The sequence below is a fragment of the Herpailurus yagouaroundi genome, unplaced genomic scaffold (genome assembly GCF_014898765.1).
Source record: "Herpailurus yagouaroundi ecotype Mexico unplaced genomic scaffold, PumYag 200, whole genome shotgun sequence".
Taxonomy (NCBI): Eukaryota; Metazoa; Chordata; class Mammalia; order Carnivora; family Felidae; genus Herpailurus; species Herpailurus yagouaroundi.
In genome coordinates this window covers 2,254,452-2,275,255 of record NW_024412431.1, presented here as the reverse complement: position 1 = coordinate 2,275,255, position 20,804 = coordinate 2,254,452, and the positions used below count along the sequence as shown (strand labels likewise).

At 38.4% G+C, this 20,804-nt stretch overlaps 1 protein-coding gene and 1 long non-coding RNA gene across 18 annotated transcripts in view; one reads left to right on the top strand and one right to left on the bottom strand.

Moving 5' to 3' along the window:
- LOC121013940 (zinc finger protein 846-like) overlaps positions 1-20,804 on the top strand; it is a 55,820-nt gene that overhangs the window by 26,215 nt on the left and 8,801 nt on the right. The window lies entirely within an intron of this gene.
- The window catches only part of LOC121013943 (uncharacterized), a 32,688-nt gene continuing 23,323 nt past the window's right edge, over positions 11,440-20,804 (bottom strand). For all 10 annotated transcript variants that reach the window (XR_005782988.1, XR_005782983.1, XR_005782982.1 and 7 more), the window contains one exon: positions 11,440-13,250. This is a non-coding gene — a long non-coding RNA (uncharacterized LOC121013943). The remainder of the gene's footprint in view (positions 13,251-20,804) is intronic.

The window sequence follows — 20,804 nt, the reverse complement described above, 5'->3', positions numbered from 1 at the left end:
TACCTGCAATTATTTATTTATTTTTGGATTCCTCAAATAGCTGTTCCAGGCATTGTGTCCAAGCTTTTTATACCTTCCTTCACTCGGTGGGACAGATGAGCCAAATTGTGTTTATTTCATCTTTTCCAAAACTAGAACTAATTTTTCCTGGTTTTGATTTTTCTCTCTCCCTTAATATTTTTTTTTTTTGAACGTTTATTTATTTTTGGGACAGAGAGAGACAGAGCATGAACGGGGGAGGGGCAGAGAGAGAGGGAGACACAGAATCGGAAACAGGCTCCAGGCTCTGAGCCATCAGCCCAGAGCCCGACGCGGGGCTCGAACTCACGGACCGTGAGATCGTGACCTGGCTGAAGTCGGACGCTTAACCGACTGCGCCACCCAGGCGCCCTGTTTTTTTAAATTTTTAAATGTTTATTCATTTTTTGAGAGAGAGGACAAGCAGGGGAGGGACAGAGAGAGAGGGAGACACAGAATCCGAAGCAGGCTCCAAGCTCCAAGCTGTCAGCACAGGGCCCGAGGCGGGACTTGAACCTATGAACTGTGAGATCATGACCTGAGCCAAAGTCAGATGCTTAACCGACTGAGCCACCCAGGTGCCCCTTAACCTTTTTTTTGTTTGTTTGTTTTTTGTTTTTTGTTTTTTTTAGTGATTATTTATTTTTGAGAGAGACAGAGACAGCATGAGTAGGGGAAGGGCAGAGAGAGAGAGGGAGATACAGCATTAGAAGCAGGCTCCAGGCTCCAAGCTGTCAGCATAGAGCCCGACATGGGGTTTGAACCCATGAACTGCAAGATCATGACCTGAGCTGGAGTTGGATGCTTAACCGACTGAGCTGCCCAGGTGCCCCTAAACTCAAGTCTTTAATCCATTAAAAAAAATTTTTTTTAACATTTTTTAAAACATTTTTAACATGAATTTTTTTATTCATTCTTGAGAGACAGAGCATGAGTGGGGGAGGGGCAGAGAGAGAGAGAGAGAGAGAGAGAGAGAGAGAGAGAGAGAGAGAAGGAGACCCAGAATCAGAAGCAGGCTCCAGGCTGTCAGCACACAGCTTGACACAAGGCTTGAACCATGAACCGTGAGATCATGACCTGAGCCAAAGTCGGACGCTTAACCGACTGAGCCATCCAGGCGCCCCAAGACTTTAATCCATTTTGAGTTAATTTTTGTATATGGTGTAAGATAGTGGTCCGTTTTCACTTTTTTTTCCCTCCATTTTCACTTCTTCACCCATGCCTGTCCAGTTTTCCCAACACCATCTATAGAAGAGACTGTTCTTTCCCTGTTGTATGTTCTTAATTCCGTTGTCATAAATTAATTCACCAAAAATACATGAGTTTATTTCTGGGCTCTCTATTATGTGCCACTGATGCATGTGTCTATACCATACGTTTTTGTTTTTGTTTTTGTTTTTAAGGTTTATTTATTTCTGAGACAGAGACAGAGCATGAGTGGGGGAGGGGCAGAAAGAGAGGAAGACACAGAATCTGAAACAGGCTCCAGGCTCTGAGCTGTCAGCACAGAGCCCGATGTGAGGCTCGAGCTCACAGACTGTGAGATCATGACCTGAGCCGAAGTCGGCCGCCCAACCGACTGAGCCACCCAGGCGCCCCTACCATACGTATTTTTTTTTTTTTGATTACTCTAGCTCTGTATAATTTTGATAACAGTTTGAAATCAGAAAGTGTGATACCTCCAGCTTTGTTCTTTTGCCTCATGACTGCTTTGGTTATTCAAGGTCTTCTGTGGTTCCATTCAAATTTTAGGAATGTTTATTCTATTTCTGTGAGAAATGCCATTGGAATTTTGGTAGGGATTGCATTGAATCTGTAGATTGCTTTGGATAGTATGGATATTTTCCAATCCGTGAGCATGTAATATCTTTCCATTTCTTTGTCTTCAGTGCCTTTCATCACTGTCTTATAGTTTTCACCATACAGGTCTTTCACCTCCCTCATTAAATTTATTCCAAGGTATTTTATTCTTTTTTAAAAAATATTTTATTTTTGGGGCACCTAGGTGGCTCAGTCGGTTGAGCATCTGACTTTGGCCAGGTCATGATCTCACAGTCTGTGAGTTCAAGCCCCACATCAGGCTCTGTGCTGACAGCTCGGAGCCTGGAGCCCGTTTCAGATTCTGTGTCTCCCTCCCTCTCTGCTCCTCCCCTGTTCATGCTCTGTCTCTCTCTGTCTCAAAGATAAATTTAAAAACATTAAAAAAATTTTTAAAAAGTATTTTATTTTTAAGTAATCTCTACACCCAGTGTGGGGCTCAAACTCACAACACCAAGATCAAGAGTTGCATGCTCTACTGACTGAGCCAGCCAGGCGCCCCTAGGTAATTTATTCTTTTTGATGCAATTGTGCATGTGACTGTTTTCTTAATTTCTCTAACAATTCATTATTAGTGTACAGAACACAATAGATTTTTGTATATGGATTTTGCATCCTGCAACTTTACTTAATTCATTAGTTCTAATAGTTTTTTGGTGGAGTCTGTAGGGTTTTCTATACATCCTATCATGTCATCTGTAAATAGTGACATTTTTACCTCTTCTGTTCCAATTTTGATGCATTATTTTTTCTTGCTCTAGCTAGGACTTCCAATACTATGTTGAATAAAAGTGAGGAGAGTGGGAGTTGCTGCTTTTTTCCTGATCTTACAGGAAAAACTTTCAGCTTTTCCCCAGCGTATGATGGTATTTATGGGCTTGTCATAAATTGCCTTTATTATGTTGAGGTACATTCCCTGTATACCCACTTTGTTGACAGTTTTTATCATGAATCAGTGTTGGGTTTTATTAAGTGCTCTTTTTTTGCATCTATTAAAATGATCATATGGGTTTTTTGTGATTTTTAAATTGATTTTCTTATTTTTTTAATGTTTATTTTTTTATTATTTTTTTAACGTTTATTTATTTTTGAGACAGAGAGAGACAGAGCATGAACAGGGGAGGGGCAGAGAGAGAGGGAGACACAGAATCTGAAACGGGCTCCAGGCTCTTAGCTGTCAGCACAGAGCCCAACGTGGGGCTCGAACCCACGGACCGTGAGATCATGACCTGAGCCGAAGTCGGCCGCTTAACCGACTGAGCCACCCAGGCGCCCCTTTAATGTTTATTTTTGAGAGAGAGCATGAGTGGGCGAGGGGCAGAGAGAGAGAGGGAGAGGATCTGAAGCGGGCTCTGTGCTGACAGCAGAGAGCCTGATGTGGGGCTTGAACTCATGAACGGTGAGGTCATGACCTCAGCCAAAGTCACACTTTAGGTGACTGAGCCACCCAGGTGCCCTTTTTTGTGATTTTTTTAAAAGTTTTTAATTTCAGTTACTGTAGTGCTATATTATTTTCAGGTGCACAAGATAGTAATTCATATGTTTTTTACCCTTCATTTTGCTAATGTGGTGTATTATATTGATTTGCAATGTTGAACCATCCTTGCATCCCTAAGAATAAATTCCACTTCATTGTGTAGTAAGATCCTTTGACTATATTGTCAATTTGCTGAAATTTTATTGAAGGATTTTTCATCTTTATTCATCAGGAATATAGGCTTGGAATTTTCTTTTCTTGTGGCACCCTTGTTTGGTTTTGGTATCAAGATAATGTCGGTCTTATAAAGTGAACTTAGAAGTGTTCCCTCTTCTGTCTTGTGTAGGCTTAAGAAGAATTGGAATTCATTCTCCTTTAAGTGTTAGAATTCACTAGTGAAGCCAGCTGATCCTGGACTCTTGTTTGTCGGGATGTTTTTGATTCTTGATTCAATCTTGATCTGTTAGATTTTTTTTTTTTAATTTTTTTTCAATGTTTATTTATTTTTTTGGGACAGAGAGAGACAGAGCATGAACGGGGGAGGGGCAGAGAGAGAGGGAGACACAGAATCGGAAACAGGCTCCAGGCTCTGAGTCATCAGCCCAGAGCCCGACGCGGGGCTCGAACCCACGGACCGCGAGATTGTGACCTGGCTGAAGTCGGACGCTTAACCGACTGCGCCACCCAGGCGCCCCATGATCTGTTAGATTTTTAAATTCTTTATGACTCAGTCTTGGTAGGTTGTATATTTCTAGGAATTCAACCTTTTTTTTTTTTCCAGGTTGTCTAATTTGTCAGCATATAATTGTTTATGGTAGTCTCTTAAGAATCTTTGTATTTCTGTGGTATATGTGGTATATTTTGTGGTATATTTTTGTTTCCTCGTCATTTCTTTTTTTTTTTTTTTAAGTTTATTTATTTTGAGAGAGGAGAAAGAGAGAGAGAGAGAGAATCCCAGGCGCTGCCCTATCGGCATGAGCAGGATGCAGGGTTTGATCTCATGAACCTGTAAGATCATGACCTGAGCCAAAACCTAGAGACACTTAACCAACTGAGCCACCCAGGTGCCCCTCCTCTTCATTTCTCATTTGAGTCTTTTCTTTTTCTTGATGGGTCTAGCTGAAGGTTTGTCACTTTTGTTTATCTTTCAAAAGAGAGAGCTCTGGGTCTCACTGATCATTTGTATTGTCTTTTTAGTCATTATTTCATGTCTTTCTGCTCTGTTATTTCCTTCCTTATATCACTCAGCCTTCATTTTTTTCTTGAGTATAACTGTCATACAACATTATACCAGTTGCAAGCATACAACATTGATTTCACAATTCTGCATATTACTTGATGTGCACCACAATAATTGCAGCTACCATGTGTCATCATACAGTGTTATTACAAATTCTTGACTGTATTTCTCATACTATATATCTCTGTGATTTATTTATTTTATAAGTAGAAGGTTGTATCTCTTAATCTCTTTTATCTGCTTCACCCATCTCCCTTCAAACTCCCCTTCGGCAAACACCTGTTCTCTGTATTTCAGTTTGTTTCTTATTTTGTTTTTGTTTTTGTATTCCACGTGTAAGTTAGGTCATATGGTATTTCTCTTTCTCTATCTGACTTATTTCACTTAGCATAATGCCTTTAGGTCCATCCATGTTATCACAAATGGCATGATCTCATTTTTTTTTTTTTACTGACTTACATTCCATTGTGTGTGTATACAGTTTGTTTTCTGTATTTATGATTCCGATTTTGCTTTTTGTTCATTTTTTAAAAGATTCTATTTATGAGAGAATCATATGATAATTGTCTTTATCAGTATGAGTTATTTTACTTAGCATAATACGATCTGCGTCCATCTATGTTGTCTGAAATGGCACAATCCCATCCTTTTTTATGGCTGCATAATATTCCATTGTGTATGTATACCTCATTTTTTTATCCATTGGTCTATAGATGGGACACTTAGGTTGCTTCCATGTCTTCGCCATTGTAAATAATGCTGCAGTAAACATAAGGGTGCACACATCTTTTCAAATTAGTGTTTTAGTTTTCCCTTGTGGGGAATTCTACCCACTAGTAGAATTATTGGATCATACGGTATTTCTGTTTTTAATTTTTTGAGGAACCTCCATACTGTCTTCCACAATGGCTGTACCAATTTACATTCCTTCCAACTATGCACAAGGGTTCCTTTTTCTCCACATTCTCACCAACACTTGTTGTTTCTTGCATTAAAACAATTTTTTTGATGTTTATTTTTTTGAGAGAGAGAGAGTGTGTGAGCAAGGGAGGGGCAGAGAGAGAGGGAGACACAGAATCTGAAGCAGGATTCAGGCTCTGAGCTGTCAGCACAGAGCCACATGTGGTGCTCGAACTCATGTACCATGAGATCATGACCTGAGCCGAAGTTGGCCGCTTAACTGACTAAGCCACCCAAGTGCCCGTTTCTTGCATTTTTTATTTTAGCCATTCTAACAGGTGTGAGGTGATATTTCATTGTGACTTTGATTTGCATTTCTTTTTTTTTTAATGTTTATCTATTTTTGAGAGAGAGAGAGCAAGTGCAAAAGCAGGGGAGGGGCAGAGAGAGAGAGGGAGAGAGAGAGGGAGACACAGAATCTGAAGCAAGCTCCAGGCTCTGAGCTGTCAGCACAAAGCCTGAAGTGGGGCTCAAACTCACGAACTCTGAGATCATGACCAAAATCAGATGTTTAACCAAGTGAGACACCCAGGCATTCTTGATTCACATTTCTTTGATGATTAGTGATATTGAACATCTTTTCATGTCTCTGTTGGCCATCTATATATCTTCTTTGGAAACATGTCTATGTCCACTTTTTAAACTTTTTTTTTTTTTTTTTTTGAGTGAGAGAGAGAGCATGAGTTGGGTTCCATGCTCAGTGCAGAGCCTGACATGGGTGCAATCCCACGACCCTAGGATCATGACATGAACCAAAATCAAGAGTCTGATGCTCAACCAGCTGAGCCATCCAGGCACCTCTACTCATTTTTAAATCAGATTGTTTGGAGTTTTTTGGTGTTGAGTTGTATAAGCTCTTTTTATATTTTTATATTTTTCAATGTTACCTCCTTATCAGATATATCATTTGCAAATATCTTCTCCCATTCCCTAGGTTGCCTTTTATTTTGTTTATCATTCCTTTTGCTGTGCAAAACCTTTTTATTTCATTGTAGTCCCACTAGTTTATTTTTGCTTTTGCTTTCTTTATCCTAAGAGACCTATCCACATGACTCTTGATTTTGGCTCAGGTCACGATCTCATGGTTCATGAGATTGAGCCCCACTAACAGCTTGGACTTGGGGTTCTCTCTCTCCCTCTCTGCCCTAACCCCGTTTGCACACACACTCTCCCAAATAAACATTTAAAAAAAGCCTCCAGTCTTTAAGCTCCACTAGTTGCAGAAACACAAAAATCAGCCCCTCTCATTTTTCTTTCTTTTAAAAAAAAAATTTTTTTTTGTAACGTTTATTTATTTTTGAGACAGAGAGAGAGACAGAGCATGAATGGGGGAGGGTCAGAGAGAGAGGGAGACACAGAATCTGAAACAGGCTCCAGGCTCTCTGAGCTGTCAGCACAGAGACCGACATGGGGCTCGAACTCACAGACCGTGAGATCATGACCTGAGCCGAAGTCAGACGCTTAACCGACTGAGCCACCCAGGCGCCCCTCATTTTTCTAGCCAATGGCTCTGGGGAAATGTTCTCCCTTGTGTTCCCTTATGTGCTTCTCGTCTCTTGCCCTCTCCGCCTTCTGTGTGATCACAGCATCTGTGATCCATTTCCCCAAACCATGTCTCCCCCCTTCCTACCCTCTTCCATGTGGCTTCTTCTCTCCCTTCAGTTGTGGAGTTTATTCTGTCAGTCTTCAGGTTGATATGTGGGGTATTCAGAATGATTTGGTAGCTACCTAGTTGTGTTTGAAGGACAAAATGAGCTGAGCATCCTCCTACTATGCTGCCATCTTCTACTAAGGTATACCTTGTTGATTTTTTAAAATGCTTTCTTGGGGTGCCTGGGTGGTTCAGTTGGTTGGGCATCTGCTTCAGCTCAGGTTGAGATCTCACTGTTCATGGGTTCAATCCCCACATTGGGCTCTGTGCTGACAGCCCAGAGCCTGGAGCCTGCTTCAGATTCTGTGTCTCACTCTCTCTCTCTGACTCCTGCCCCTGCTGGCACTCTCTCTCTCTCAAAAATAAATAAACATAAAATAATTTTTTTAAATGCTTCCATTAATTCATTTATTCATTCAAATAATAGGCACCTAACGCAGGTACAGTTCTACATACTTGAATAATTTCAGTGAACAAATATCTTAGAGGAATAAAGGGAATGCATTTAAGAAGTTCAGAAGGCATTCAGGAGAAAGCCTACCCAAACTATGAGAAGTAGGGTAATAGGATTACTAAAAGCCTTTACAACAACCTACAAAATAAATGGTAAAGATGGAAAGCACATCCCATTAGGATGAATAAAAACACAAATATGCTGTTTTTACTACTTTCTAGTCATCAATGTACTGGAAGTATTGTTCTATTGGTATCAGGAAAAATATATGAAGTAAGAATTAGTATGAAAAAAAACCCCCTGTAATTAGTTATAGATAATATGATTGCCTATGTGTCAAACCAAAACAACACCTAAAAATTAGAATTTTAAAGTTTACTAAGGTAGCTGGATAAAATACAATACACAATCAGAAAAATTAAAAGGTATAACATTTAAAAGTAAGATAACTACACTACTCACAATATACAAGATATGGAAAAAACTCATGTCCATCTATAGATGAATACATAAGATGTGATATGTATGTATTGTAGAATATTATTCAGCCATAAAAAGAAGGAAATCCTGTTATTTGCAACCACATGGATACACCTGAAGGACATTCTGCTAAGTGAAATAATCCTTACAAAAGGCTAGGTGGGGTGGGGGTGGGGTGGAAGTAACAGGAAATGTAGATCAAGGGCACAAAATCTCAGTTATGTAGGATGAATAGATTCTGGAGATCTAATGTATAGCAAGGTGAATATAAAAGTTTATTAAGTGTTAAGAACAAATTGTAAGAAATTGGGCTAGCTTTATCTTTTTTTTCCTTTTGTTTCTTTAAAAAAAAAAGAATTGTAAAATATTGAACTCCACTGAAGAAGACATAAATATATAGGAAGAAACACCATGGTTTTTGTAAAGTCCAATACCAGAAACTCAAATTCTCCTTACAATGATTTAGAGATTCAGAGATTCAGCTAACATCTCATCAAAAGTAGACTAAGCATTAGATGAAATTAACAAACTGACATAAAACTATATATGGATCTCCTGCAACTAATTATAAATGGGAAAATAAGACTTGTACAAGTAAAAACCAGACATCTACCGTATTTTACCAAAGTAATCAAAACTAACATTAACAATGTTGGAATAAATGACTTCATTGGCTTCTGTCTAGGTGCTATCTTTGATATATATGTCTCTTTTTTGATATTCAGCCAAAAATATAAAACATGAATTTTTTTTTTTAATTTTTTTTTCAACATTTTATTTATTTTTGGGACAGAGAGAGACAGAGCATGAACGGGGGAGGGGCAGAGAGAGAGGGAGACACAGAATCGGAAACAGGCTCCAGGCTCTGAGCCATCAGCCCAGAGCCTGACGCAGGGCTCGAACTCACGGACCGCGAGATCGTGACCTGGCTGAAGTCGGACGCTTAACCGACTGCGCCACCCAGGCGCCCCAAAACATGAATTTTTTTTTTATATAAAACACGAAGGTTAAAAAAGAAACCGCAGTTGAAAGATATTCAACAAAGGAAACTGCTGTGTTCTTAAAAATTGTCTATATCATAAAAGACAAAGTTAAGGAAAATATTTGAAGTTGGTTAAAGTACCATGGCCATTGAAATCAATACACGGCTTTGAACTGAAGGATAAATTTTACCATAAGAACATGAAACAGCTGATAAAAGCAATATGGACTATAAATCAGATAACACTCTTGTGCTTCAGAAACACCTACTGAAAATAATACGGGGTTAAAGAGGCATGGTGAATGCAACTTACCCTTGAACATTTCAGGAGGAAAATACACATGTATGAGAAGAAATAGGAGAGCAAGAATGAATGAGAAAGAAGTAGCAAAACTTTAAGAATTAGTGAATCTGAGTAGTTATATTGGAGTCCTTTGTACTAGTCTACCAACTTTTTCTCTAACTCTGCTGTAATTTCCAAATTCTAGCAAAGAACCAAGGAAAGACAGCATTCCTTAAGAATAATGGCACTCTGGAAACCAATTTGACAATAAATTATATTTAATATTAAAAAAAGTAAAAACCAAAACTGCAAAAAAAAAAAAAAAAAAAAAAAAAAAGGAATAATGCCACAAAAAAAAAGCACTCTCCAGCATTAAGAGACACAGTAAAGTTAGTATAATGAAGGCAAGAGGTAGTCATGCAGAGATGAGTCCCAACTGACCAAAGGAATAAAATACAGTGTTCAGAACAGATCCAAATTGATATGGATTTTTCTCCCGATGGCTGATGTTACACTCCAAATCAGTAGAGAAAAGCAAACTTTTAAAAAAATGTTTTTTTTTAAACTCACTATATTTATTATTTTTTAATAATTTAAGGGGAGCCTGGGTGGCTCAGTCAGTTGAACCTCCAATTTCAACTCAGGTCATGATCTCACAGTTCATGACTTTGAGCCCCACACTAGGCTCGCTGCTGTCAGTGCAGAGCCTGGTTCGATCCTCTACCCGGCTCTCTCTGCCCCTCCCTGCTCATGCTCTCCCCCTCCAAATAAATAAACATTAAAAAATAAAGTTTTCATTTAAATTCCAATTAATACACAGTGTAATTGTAGTTTCAGGTGTACAAATAGTGATTCAACAATTCCATACACCACCTGGTGCTCATCACAAGTGCATTACTTAATCCCCATCACCTGTTTCATCCATGCGCCCCCCCCCCCCCCATTTCCCCTCTAGTAACCATCAGTTTGTTCTCTATAGTTAAGAGTCTGTTTATGGGGTGCCTGGGTGGCTCAGTCAGTTCAGCATCCGACTTCAGCTCAAGTCATGATCTCTCAATTTGTGGGTTCCAGCCCCACATTGGGCACTGTGCTGACAGATCAGGGCCTGGAGCCTGCTTCAGATTCTCTGTCTCCCTCTCTCTCTGCCCTTCCTCCACTTGCACTGTCCCTCTCAAAAATAAACACTAAAAAAAAAGTCTTGCTTTGCCACTCCTTTTTCCCCCCCTTGCTCGTTTGTTTTCTTAAATTATACAGATAAGTGAAATCTGATATTTGGCTGACTTATTTCGCTTAGCATAACACTCTCCAGCTCCATCCATATTGTTGCAAATGGCAAGATTTCATTCCTTTTTATGAATAGTATTCCTTTGTTACAGATACCACATCTTCTTTATCCATTCATCAATGTACACTTGGGCTGTTTCCATAATTTGACTATTACAGATAGTGCTGCTATAAAGAGGTGCATTTGAAATAATACTTTTGTATTCTTTGGGTAAATACCAAGTAGTGCGATCACTGGATCACAGGGTGGTTCTACTTTTAACATTCTGAGGACCCTCCATACTGCATTCCCACCAAAGTATACAAGAATTCTCCTTTCTCTGTGTTCTCAGAGAAAGGCAAAATTTTCAATACACAGTCTTGTGACAATTTTATGTTCATGGTGGATGAGACAAAATTAGACATATTGGTAACAAAAAGAAAAGCCAATTCTAAATGGATTAAGCACATGAATGAGAAACAAAAAGTATAAAAATTTGGGAATTCAAGACAGGTGAACATATTTATGACCACAGAGTAAAAGAAAATTTTGGAAACAAAATTAGCTATGCCCAAATTAAGAAATCTTTCTTTGGGGTGTCTGGGTGGCTCAGTCCATTAAACATCCAACTCTTGATTTCGGCTCAGGGTCGTGAGATCAAGGCACACACAGGGCTCCTCATTGGGTGTGGAGCCTGCTTAAGATTCTCTCTCTTCTCCTTCTCCCCAACTCCCCAGTTCGTGCTCTCTCTTAAAAAAAAAAAAAAAGATATTTTTCTTAAGATACTATATCAAAACTGAAAACACATTAAGTGGAAACTAATGCAATCTTGTTATTCATGAATGAGGAGTACCACATTGTTTAACAAAAGACTTCAAAATTATTTTAAAAGAACTATTATAAAAATTAGCCAAAGCCATGACTGGTATTCCAACAAGGAGGAAAACAAATAGCCATAGTACTTGACAAGATGTTCATACCATCAGTAATAGGGAAAGGCAAATTAAACCACAGAGATATTGCACAAACACTTTGGAAAAACATTGTAATTACCTAATCAGTTTGAACATTAATACACAGTGAGTTAATAAAATAACAAAGGAATGACTCAGTAACAAAAGCTTTTATATATAGTTCAAAAATCAACTAAGGAGGGAAATACTTTGCTTTGGGATCTATACATAGGTAGTAAAACTTATGAAAAAAGCAAAGAAATGGTAGATTGGTGCCTTGATCTTAATTTCTGAAAGTGACTGAATAAAGACACAGGGAGATTAAAAACACTGAAAGAAAAGTTTACCACAGCCCAAAGGGTAGACAGCATGACTCCCCTTGAGGGTTCAGAATTGGTCTGAAGAAAGGAGAAAACACAGGACACAGTCTTCATTGGGTTTCCACTGAAAGAGCAAGGTAGGGCTGAACAGAATTGGCGTTTGACTAATGCCACCAGATTTTGGGTCATAGGCAATGTATCTAGTTTTCTGGTATCTGGCCCTGGGTTGACTTAGGTAGGAGAAATACTGGCTTTGCATGTAAGAGTTAAAGGAGGTTGGGGATATTGGATACTGGATGATTTGGTTTCCACAAGAAAGAAGTGTTCCTGATTAAGTTGTTTACTATCTTTAGGGATTAGCCAGACCTGAAGGAGCAGTATCTTCCTGGACAGATTGACCCCTAAAGTGTCAAAGCATCATAAACACAGAGCAAAAGAGAACATGATTAAGGCAATTGATCTTTTGATGGTTTGATAGTAAGGAAACTTTGGGGTGATGGTAGTGGTGATTATCCGAGAGTATGGCTTAAGTTGCCATGGAATACATGGAAAACATTACGGGAGTATAAGAAGTCCTTGTAGGCTAGCCCATAACCAAGGTCTCTACTAAATCTGGTAGGTACTATGTAAAGATATGAAATTATTTTGTGGACTCTAACAATATCTTTGTGGACTTATAAAGTGTGCATTTGACAATATTCAAGGCGGCAAGCTTGGCAGTTACACTGTTGGAGGCCATGAGCTAATAATAAAATAGATGTAAAGATTAGTATTTTGTGGTTGGTGATGCAGGGCAGGAGGTCATGGTGGAAAGGTGGAGGGCTGCCGTAGAAGGTGCTGGAGAGTGGTCTTCTTCCCACAGGGTTAAGAGGCAGACAAATAGGAGTGAGGTTATCTCCTGAAAAAAGTTATTTTTAGAATGACACAAATAGTTTTCTGTCAGATTCCCCTACAAGCATGGCAGTGTGGGGGTATGTTTTGGCAGAATGCAGGTATGACTGGACAATGGGCTAAGCAGACTGCAAGCAGCTCAGAAACAAAACAGAATATCAAGAAGATCAGCAAAATTGTCCTTTGTCTACTTTCTGCATTAGGAGGGTCAGCAACGGATATTGTTGGTGCAGAAGCTCATGAACTGGGTGAAGTCATTTATATTCAGGAGATCTTTGGAGGGACTGATGTCATCTTAGGCCAGTATCCCTGCCAGCAATGAGATTCTGTGCACGGGTGATGCCATTTGGGATGTGGGCCTGGGGTATCCTTTCCCAGCAGATAACTACTTGGATATGGGTCTCAGCATTTGCTCTTTGGTTGAAACAATAAACTACCTCCAGGGTTTGGGCCTCCAGCCTGTAAAATGAAAGCACCCAGAACAGAAGTAATGAGAACAGTGAACAGAAGTATGGCTATCTTGAAAGATTGTTTTTTATGGAAGTTTAGGCTTAAATATTATATTATCAGTGCTGCCTTGCTTATGAGAGAAGTTATGGTTAATGGGTCCTAAGAGGGTATACACCTTGGATGTGACCTCCAGGCCTTATGTGGTGGGAACAAGATAGAACATTTACAAAGACAGTTTAAAGATCAGGGCAAGACAGAGATCAATTTAGGGGTCCACTTGTCAGACTGCAGTGTTACATCTGTTAAACTCAGTGTGATCTATCCGGGACATGAACGTTTTCTTGGATAGCTTTTCCAGGAGGTTAGTGTTGTGGATTTTGAGAAGTAAGATGTGATCAAACCTATTCCAGTTCTGAATAGGTTCTGAATAGGTTCTACAGCATGGTGACTGCAATTAATACTATTTATTGTACTACACACTTGAAAGTTGTTGATAGAGACTCTTCAATAATCTCACAACGAAAAAAGAAATAATTATGTGAAGTCATGTGGGTGTTAACTAACACTGTAAGTAATCATTTTGCAACATAGAAGTCTATCAAATCAACATGTGCTCATTAAGCTTACACATTATTACATATATTAATAAAGCTGGAAGAAAAGTGAAATTACCATATTTGTTAGAAAGTAAACTCCTGTATTAATTCGTTCAAATATTTATTATGTACCTATCATGAGCAAGGTGCAGTTTTAAGTATCTGAATTTTATCAGTGAACAAATATGGCCATTTCAGATGATACAGGAAGAATATTTAAATTCATAGGCATACAGTCTCAAACTATGAAATACAGGAATATACTGGCTATTAAAAACAGTGAGAAACCTACAGCAAACAACCGTGAATGACGAAGTGGTAAGAGTGTCCTAGTAGAATTGTTAAGACTGTGTCTGTGTGTGTCTGTGTGTGTGTATTTAATTGAAGCACAGTTGACATACCATGTTATATTAGTTTTAGGGGTAGAATATAGCAATTCAGCAATTCTGTACTGCATACGATGCCAAAGATAACTATAGTTACCATCTGTCCCCCAAATTATGACCATATTATTGACTATATTCTCTGTATTTTTCATTCCCATTGACTTATTTGTAACTATAAATTTAAAGTAGGCTCCAAACCCAGTGTGGGGTTTGAATTCATGACCCTGATATCAAGAGTCAGATGCTCTACTGAGCCAGCCAGGTGCCCTGTAACTAAAAATTTTAATCTTAATCCCCCACCCCCCCCCATGTATCATGCCCATCTGCCAACATCCTCTGTTCTAGCAACCAATCTGTATTGCGTGTTTATGAAACTTTGTTTTGTGTTCACTGATTCCACATGTAAGTGAAATCACTTAATATTTGCCATTCTCTGACATATCCCACTTAGCAATATCCTTTAGGTCCATCTGTGCTGTCATGAATGACAAGATTTCATTTTTTATGGCCAAGTAATATTTCATTGTGTGTATGTGTGTAACACATATACCAAATCTTTTTACATTCATCTACTGATGGACAGTAAGGTTACATCCATACTTTAGTTACTATAAATAATGCTGCAGTGAACATAGTGGTGCAGATACATTTTAAAATTTTGATCACTTTCCCTGAGTAAATACCCAGCAGTGGAATTACTGGATCATATTAGTTCTATTTTTATTGAGTTTTTTGAGAAACCACTATACAATTTTCCACACCAATTTATATTCTTACCAACAGTGCACAAGGGCGCTCTTCTTGCCACATCCTTGTCACCACTTAGTATTTCCAGTCTTTTTGATGACAGCTATCAATGATGTCTGGTGTGAGGTGATATCTCATTGTGGTTTTGGTCTGCATTTCCCTGATGATTATTGATGTTAAACATTTTTTTGTGTCTCTTGGCCATCTGTAAGTCTTTAGAAAAATGTCTGTTCAGGGACTCTGCCCATGTTTAAATTAGATTTTTTGTTGTTGTTGAGTTTTAGGAGTTCCTTATACATTTTAAATATTAACCCTGTATGAAATGTCACTTGCAAGTATCTTCTCCCATGCACTAGATTGTCCTTGCATTTTATTGATGGTTTCCTTTACTGTGCGATAGATTTTTAGTTAGATGTAGTCCCAATAATTCATTTTCACTTCATGTTTTTCTTGCCTGGGAGATACATCCAGAAAATAGTTGCTAAGGCCTGTGTTCAAGAGATTACTGCCTCTGTTTTCTTTCAGGAGTTTTATGGTTTCAAGTCTCACATTTAGGTCATTAATCCATGTTGAGTTTATGTTTGTGTGTGGTGTAAGAACATGTGGTCATTTCATTTGTTTGCATGTAGCTGTACAGTTTTCCAAACACCATTTTGAAGAGACTGTATTTTCCTCTCTGTATATTCTTGTTATCTTTATTGTACATTAATTGACCACTGAAGTGTGTGTGGGTTTGTTTCTGGCCTCTACATTTTGTTCCTTTGATCTATGTTTCTCGTTTTGTGCCAGTATTATACTGTTTTGATGAATACAGCTTTGTAGAATAGCTTATAGCCTGGGATTGTGATACTCCAGCTCTATTCTTTCTCAAGGTTGCTTTGACAATCTTCATGGGATCTTTGTGGTTCCATACAAATTTTAGTATTATTTGTTCCAATTCTGTGAAAAAACACTGTTGGTATTTTCCTAGGGATTACAATGAATCTGTAGATTGCTCTGGGTAGTATGGACATTTTAACAATATGAATTCTTCCATGCCATGAGCATGGTCGATCATTCCATTTCTTTGCTTTACCTTCAATTTCTTTCATCAATGTCTTATAGTTTTCAGAGTATAGGTCTTTATCCTTCTTGGTTTAACTTATTCCTAGGTATTTTACACTTTTCAAACAAGTTTTTATTAAAATTTCAGTTAACATAGTGATTTATTAGTTCCAATTGCTCAATATAGTGATTCCACAATTCCATATATCACCTGGTGCTCATCACAAGTATACTAATCTCCACTACCTATTTAAACCCATCCCTCCAACCCCATCCCCTCCTCTGGTAACCATCAGTTTGTTCTCTATAGTTAAGAGTCTATTTCTTCATTTGCCTCTCTTTTTCCCTTTGCTTGTTTTATTTCTCAAATCTCACGAGTTAAATCATATGGTACTAAATGATCTCTTTCTCTTATTTTGCAGATTTCATTTTTAATGGCTAGAAATATTCCACTGTATATACATCTATCACATCTTTTTTTTTTTTTAAGTTTAAAAAACTGGGGTGCCTGGGTGGCTTAGTCAGTTAAGCATCTGACTCTTGGTTTCAGCTCAGGTCATGATCTCACAGTTTGGGAGTTCGAGCCCTGCATTGGGCTCTGTGCTGACAGTGTAGAACCTGCTTGGGATTCTCTCTCCCCCCCTCACTGCCCCTCTGCTCACACTGACTGACTGTTTTTCTCTCCCTCCTTCCCTCCCTCCCTCTCACTGCCCCTCTGCTTGCACGGTCTGTCTCAAAAAAAAAAAAAAGTTTAAAAAATTTTAACATAATCTCTACACCCAACATCGGGCTCAAACTCACAACCCTGAGACCAAGAATCACATGCTGTACTACTAAGCCAGCCAGCTACCCCTACACCATGTCTTCTTTATTCATTCATCAGTCGGTGTACATTTGGGCTGTTGCTCTAATTTAGCTACTGTAGATAATGCTGCTATAAACACTGAGGTGCATGAATACCTTTGAATGAGTATTTTTCTATTCTTTGAGTAAATACCTAGTAATGCCAATTGCTGGATTGTAGGGTAATTCTATTTTTAAGTTTTTTGAGTACTCTCCACGCTGTTTTCCAGAGTGGCTGCACTAGTTTGCATTCCCACCAACAATGCAAGAGGGTTCCCCTCTCTCTGCATCCTTGCCAACATCTGTTGTTTCTTGTATTGTTTTTAGCCATTCTGACAGGTGTGAAGTAATATCTCATTGTAGTTTTGATTTGTATTTCCCTTATGATTAGTGATGCTGAGCATCTTTTCATGTGTGTCTTGGCCATCTGTATGTCTCCTTTGGTATTTTATACTTTTGACTCAATTGTAAATGGAATTGGTTTACTTCATTTCTTTTTCTACTTCATTATGAGCATATATAAATGCAAACATATTTCTGTATACTAATTTTGTACCCTGAAACTTGAATGAACTCATTTATTGTAATAGGTTTGGGTGGAACCTTTACAGTTTCCTATATATAGTATATCATCTGTAAATAGTTAATTTTACTCTTCTCTAACAATTTGAATGCCTTTTATTTATGTTTCCTGTCAGATTGCTGTGGATAGGACTTCCAGGTAGTACTATGTTGATGAAACAGTGAGGACAATATACCTGTCTTATTCCTGATCTCAGAACTTTGTTTTTCACCATTTAATATGTGACCTGTGGTTTTTTCATATATATAGCCTTTATTACATTCTGTTTTCTCTAAACCCACTTTGAGTCTTTAACATGAGCAAATGTTCAGTTTTGTCAGATACTTCTTTTTGCATCTATTGAGATGACCATATTGCTTTTATCTTTTAAATTTTATTTATAATTTATATCAAACTTAGCATATAGTGCAATAATGATTTCAGGAGCAGAATCCAGCGATTCATCCTCTACATGTAACACCTAGTGTGCTCATCCCAACAAGTGTCCTCCTTAAAGCCCCCTGCCCATTTATCCCTTCCCCACACCCCCAAACCCTCCAGCAACCCTTTGTTTTCTGCATTTAAGAATCTCTTATGTTTTGTCCCCCTCCCCGTTTTTATATTTTTGTTTCCCTTCTCTTATGTTCATCTGTTTTGTATCTTAAATTCCACATATGAGTGAAGCCATATATTTGTATTTCTTTAATTTTGCTTAGCATAATACACGCTGGTTCCATGTTGTTGCAAATGGCAAGATTTCATTATTTTTGATTGCTGGGTAATATTTCATTGTCTATATGTGTGTGTGGGGAGATTATATATATATATATATATATATATATATATATATAATCACATCTTTATCCATTCATCAGTTGGACATTTGGGCTCTTGCCATACTTTGGCTATGGTCGATAGTGCTTCCTTCTATAAACCTTGGGGTACATGTGCCCCTATGAATCAGCACTCCTGTATCCTATGGATAAATACCTAGTAGTGCAATTGCTGGGTCATAGGGTAGTTCTATTTTTAATTTTTTGAGGAACCTCCACACTGTTCTCCAGAGTGGCTGCACCAGTTTGCATTCCCACCAGCAGTGCAAAAGAGATCCTCTTTCTCTGCATCCTTGCCAACACCTGTTGTTGCCTGAGTTGTTCATTTTAGCCATTCTGACAGGTGTGAGGTGGTATCTCATTGTGGTTTTGCTTTGTATTTCCCTGATGATGAGTGATGTTGAGCATCTTTACATGTGTTAGCCATGTGGATGTCTTCTTTGGAAAAGTGTCGATTCATGCCTTTTGCACATTTCTTCGCGAGATTATTTGTTTTTTGGGTGCTGAGATTGATAAATTCTTTATAGATTTTGGATACTAATCCTTTATCGATATGTCATTTACAAACATCTTCTCCCATTCTGTCGATTGCCTTTTAGTTTTGCTGATTGTTTCCTTTGCCATGCAGAAGCTTTTCATCTTGATGAGGTCCCAAAAGTTCATTTTTGCTTTTGTCTCCCTTGCCTCCTGAGACATTTGAGTAGGAAGTTGGTGCGGCCACGGTCAAAGAGGTTTTTGCCTCCTTTCTACTCCAAGATTTTGATAGCTTCCTATTTGCATTTAGGTCTTTCATCCATTTTGAGTTTATTTTTGTGTATGTGTAAGAAAGCGGTCCAGGTTCATTCTGCATGTCGCTATTCAGTTTTCCCAACACCATTTGCTGAAGAGACAGTCTATTCCATTGGATATTCTTTATTCCATTGGATATTTATTCCATAGGATATTCCAAAGATTAGTTGGCCATATGTTTGTGGGCCCACTTCTGGGTTCTCTATTCTGTTCCATTGATCTATGTGTGTTTTTGTGCCATGATCATATTGCTTTTAGCCTTAATTTTGTTTATTCTTGCATACCTGGAATTTTTAATCACACTTGACCTTGGCAAATTATACTTTTAATGTATTACTTAATTCTGTTTGTTAATAATGAGGATTTTGCATCTATATTCATCAAGGATAATGGCCTTATGGTTCACGGGTTTGTTTTGTTAGTGTCTTTGGTTTTCATATCCAGGTAATGCTGGCTGCCGCCATCATCACCATCAATCCTGACCTTTTATTTATTTTTTTAATGTTTATTTATTCTTGAGAGACAGACAGAGACAGCATGTGAGTGGGGGAGGTTCAGGGAGAAAGAGAGACGCAGAATCTGAAGCAGGCTCCAGGCTCTGAGCTGTCAGCACAGAGCCTGACGTGGGGCTTGAACTCACAATCTGTGAGATCATGACCTGAACTGAAGTCAGACGCTTAAATGAGCCACCCAGGTGCCCCATTAATGCTGGCCTTTTAGAATGAATTTGGAACTTTTCTTTTTTCCTTACTTTTTGGAAGAGTTTTGGAAGGATAGGTATTAACTCTTCTTTATTTTTAAAAAATGGTTATTTATTGTGGTGCCTGGGTGACTCAGTCGGTTAAGCATCCGACATTAGCTCAGGTCATGATTTCGCAGTTCATGAGTTCAAAACCCCATGTCGGGCTCTGTGCTGACAGCTCAGAGCATGGAACCTGCTTCAGTTTCTGTGTCTCCTTCTCTCTCTGCCCCTCCCCTGCTTGCACTCTGTTTATTCATTCTTGAGAGAAACATTTAAAAAAATTTTTTTAATGGTTATTTATTTAGAGAATATGTATGTGAATGCGAGAATCCCATGCAGGCTCCCACTCAGCGCAGAGGCTGGCATAGGGCTTGATGTCACAACTGTGAGATCATGACCTGAGCTGATACCAAGTCAGTTGCCCAACTGACTGAGTCACCCAAGTGCCCTGAACTCCTCTTCAAATGTTTCGTAGAATTCCCTTGTAAAGCATTCTGGTCCTGGATTTTTGTTTGTTGGGAGTTTTCTGATTACCAATACAATTCTGTTAGTGTTAATCTCTTCAGATTTCCTATTTCTTCCTAAGTCTTGGAAGACATATGTTTCCAGAATTCTGTACATGTTTTCTAGGTTATAAAATTTGTTGGCATATAGTATTTCCGGTCTCTTAATGATCTTTTCTATTTCTGTGGGGCCAGTTGTTACTTCTCCCATTCAATTTCTGATTTTAAGTCCTTTTTCTTGATGAGTCTGGCTAAAGGTTCTTCATTTTTAATTTTTCAAAGAAACAGCTCTTGGTTGTATTGATATTTTCTATTTTTTTAGTCCCTGTTCATTTGTTTCTGCTCTGGTCCTTATTATTCCCTTCCTTCTACCAGCTCTGGGCTTTGTGTTCTTCTTTTCCTAATTGCTTTAGATGTGTGATTAGATTTATTTGAAATTTTCATTTCTTGAGGTAGGCCTGTATCATTATAAACTTCCCTCTTAGCACTACTCTTACTATGTCCCAAAGATTTTGAAG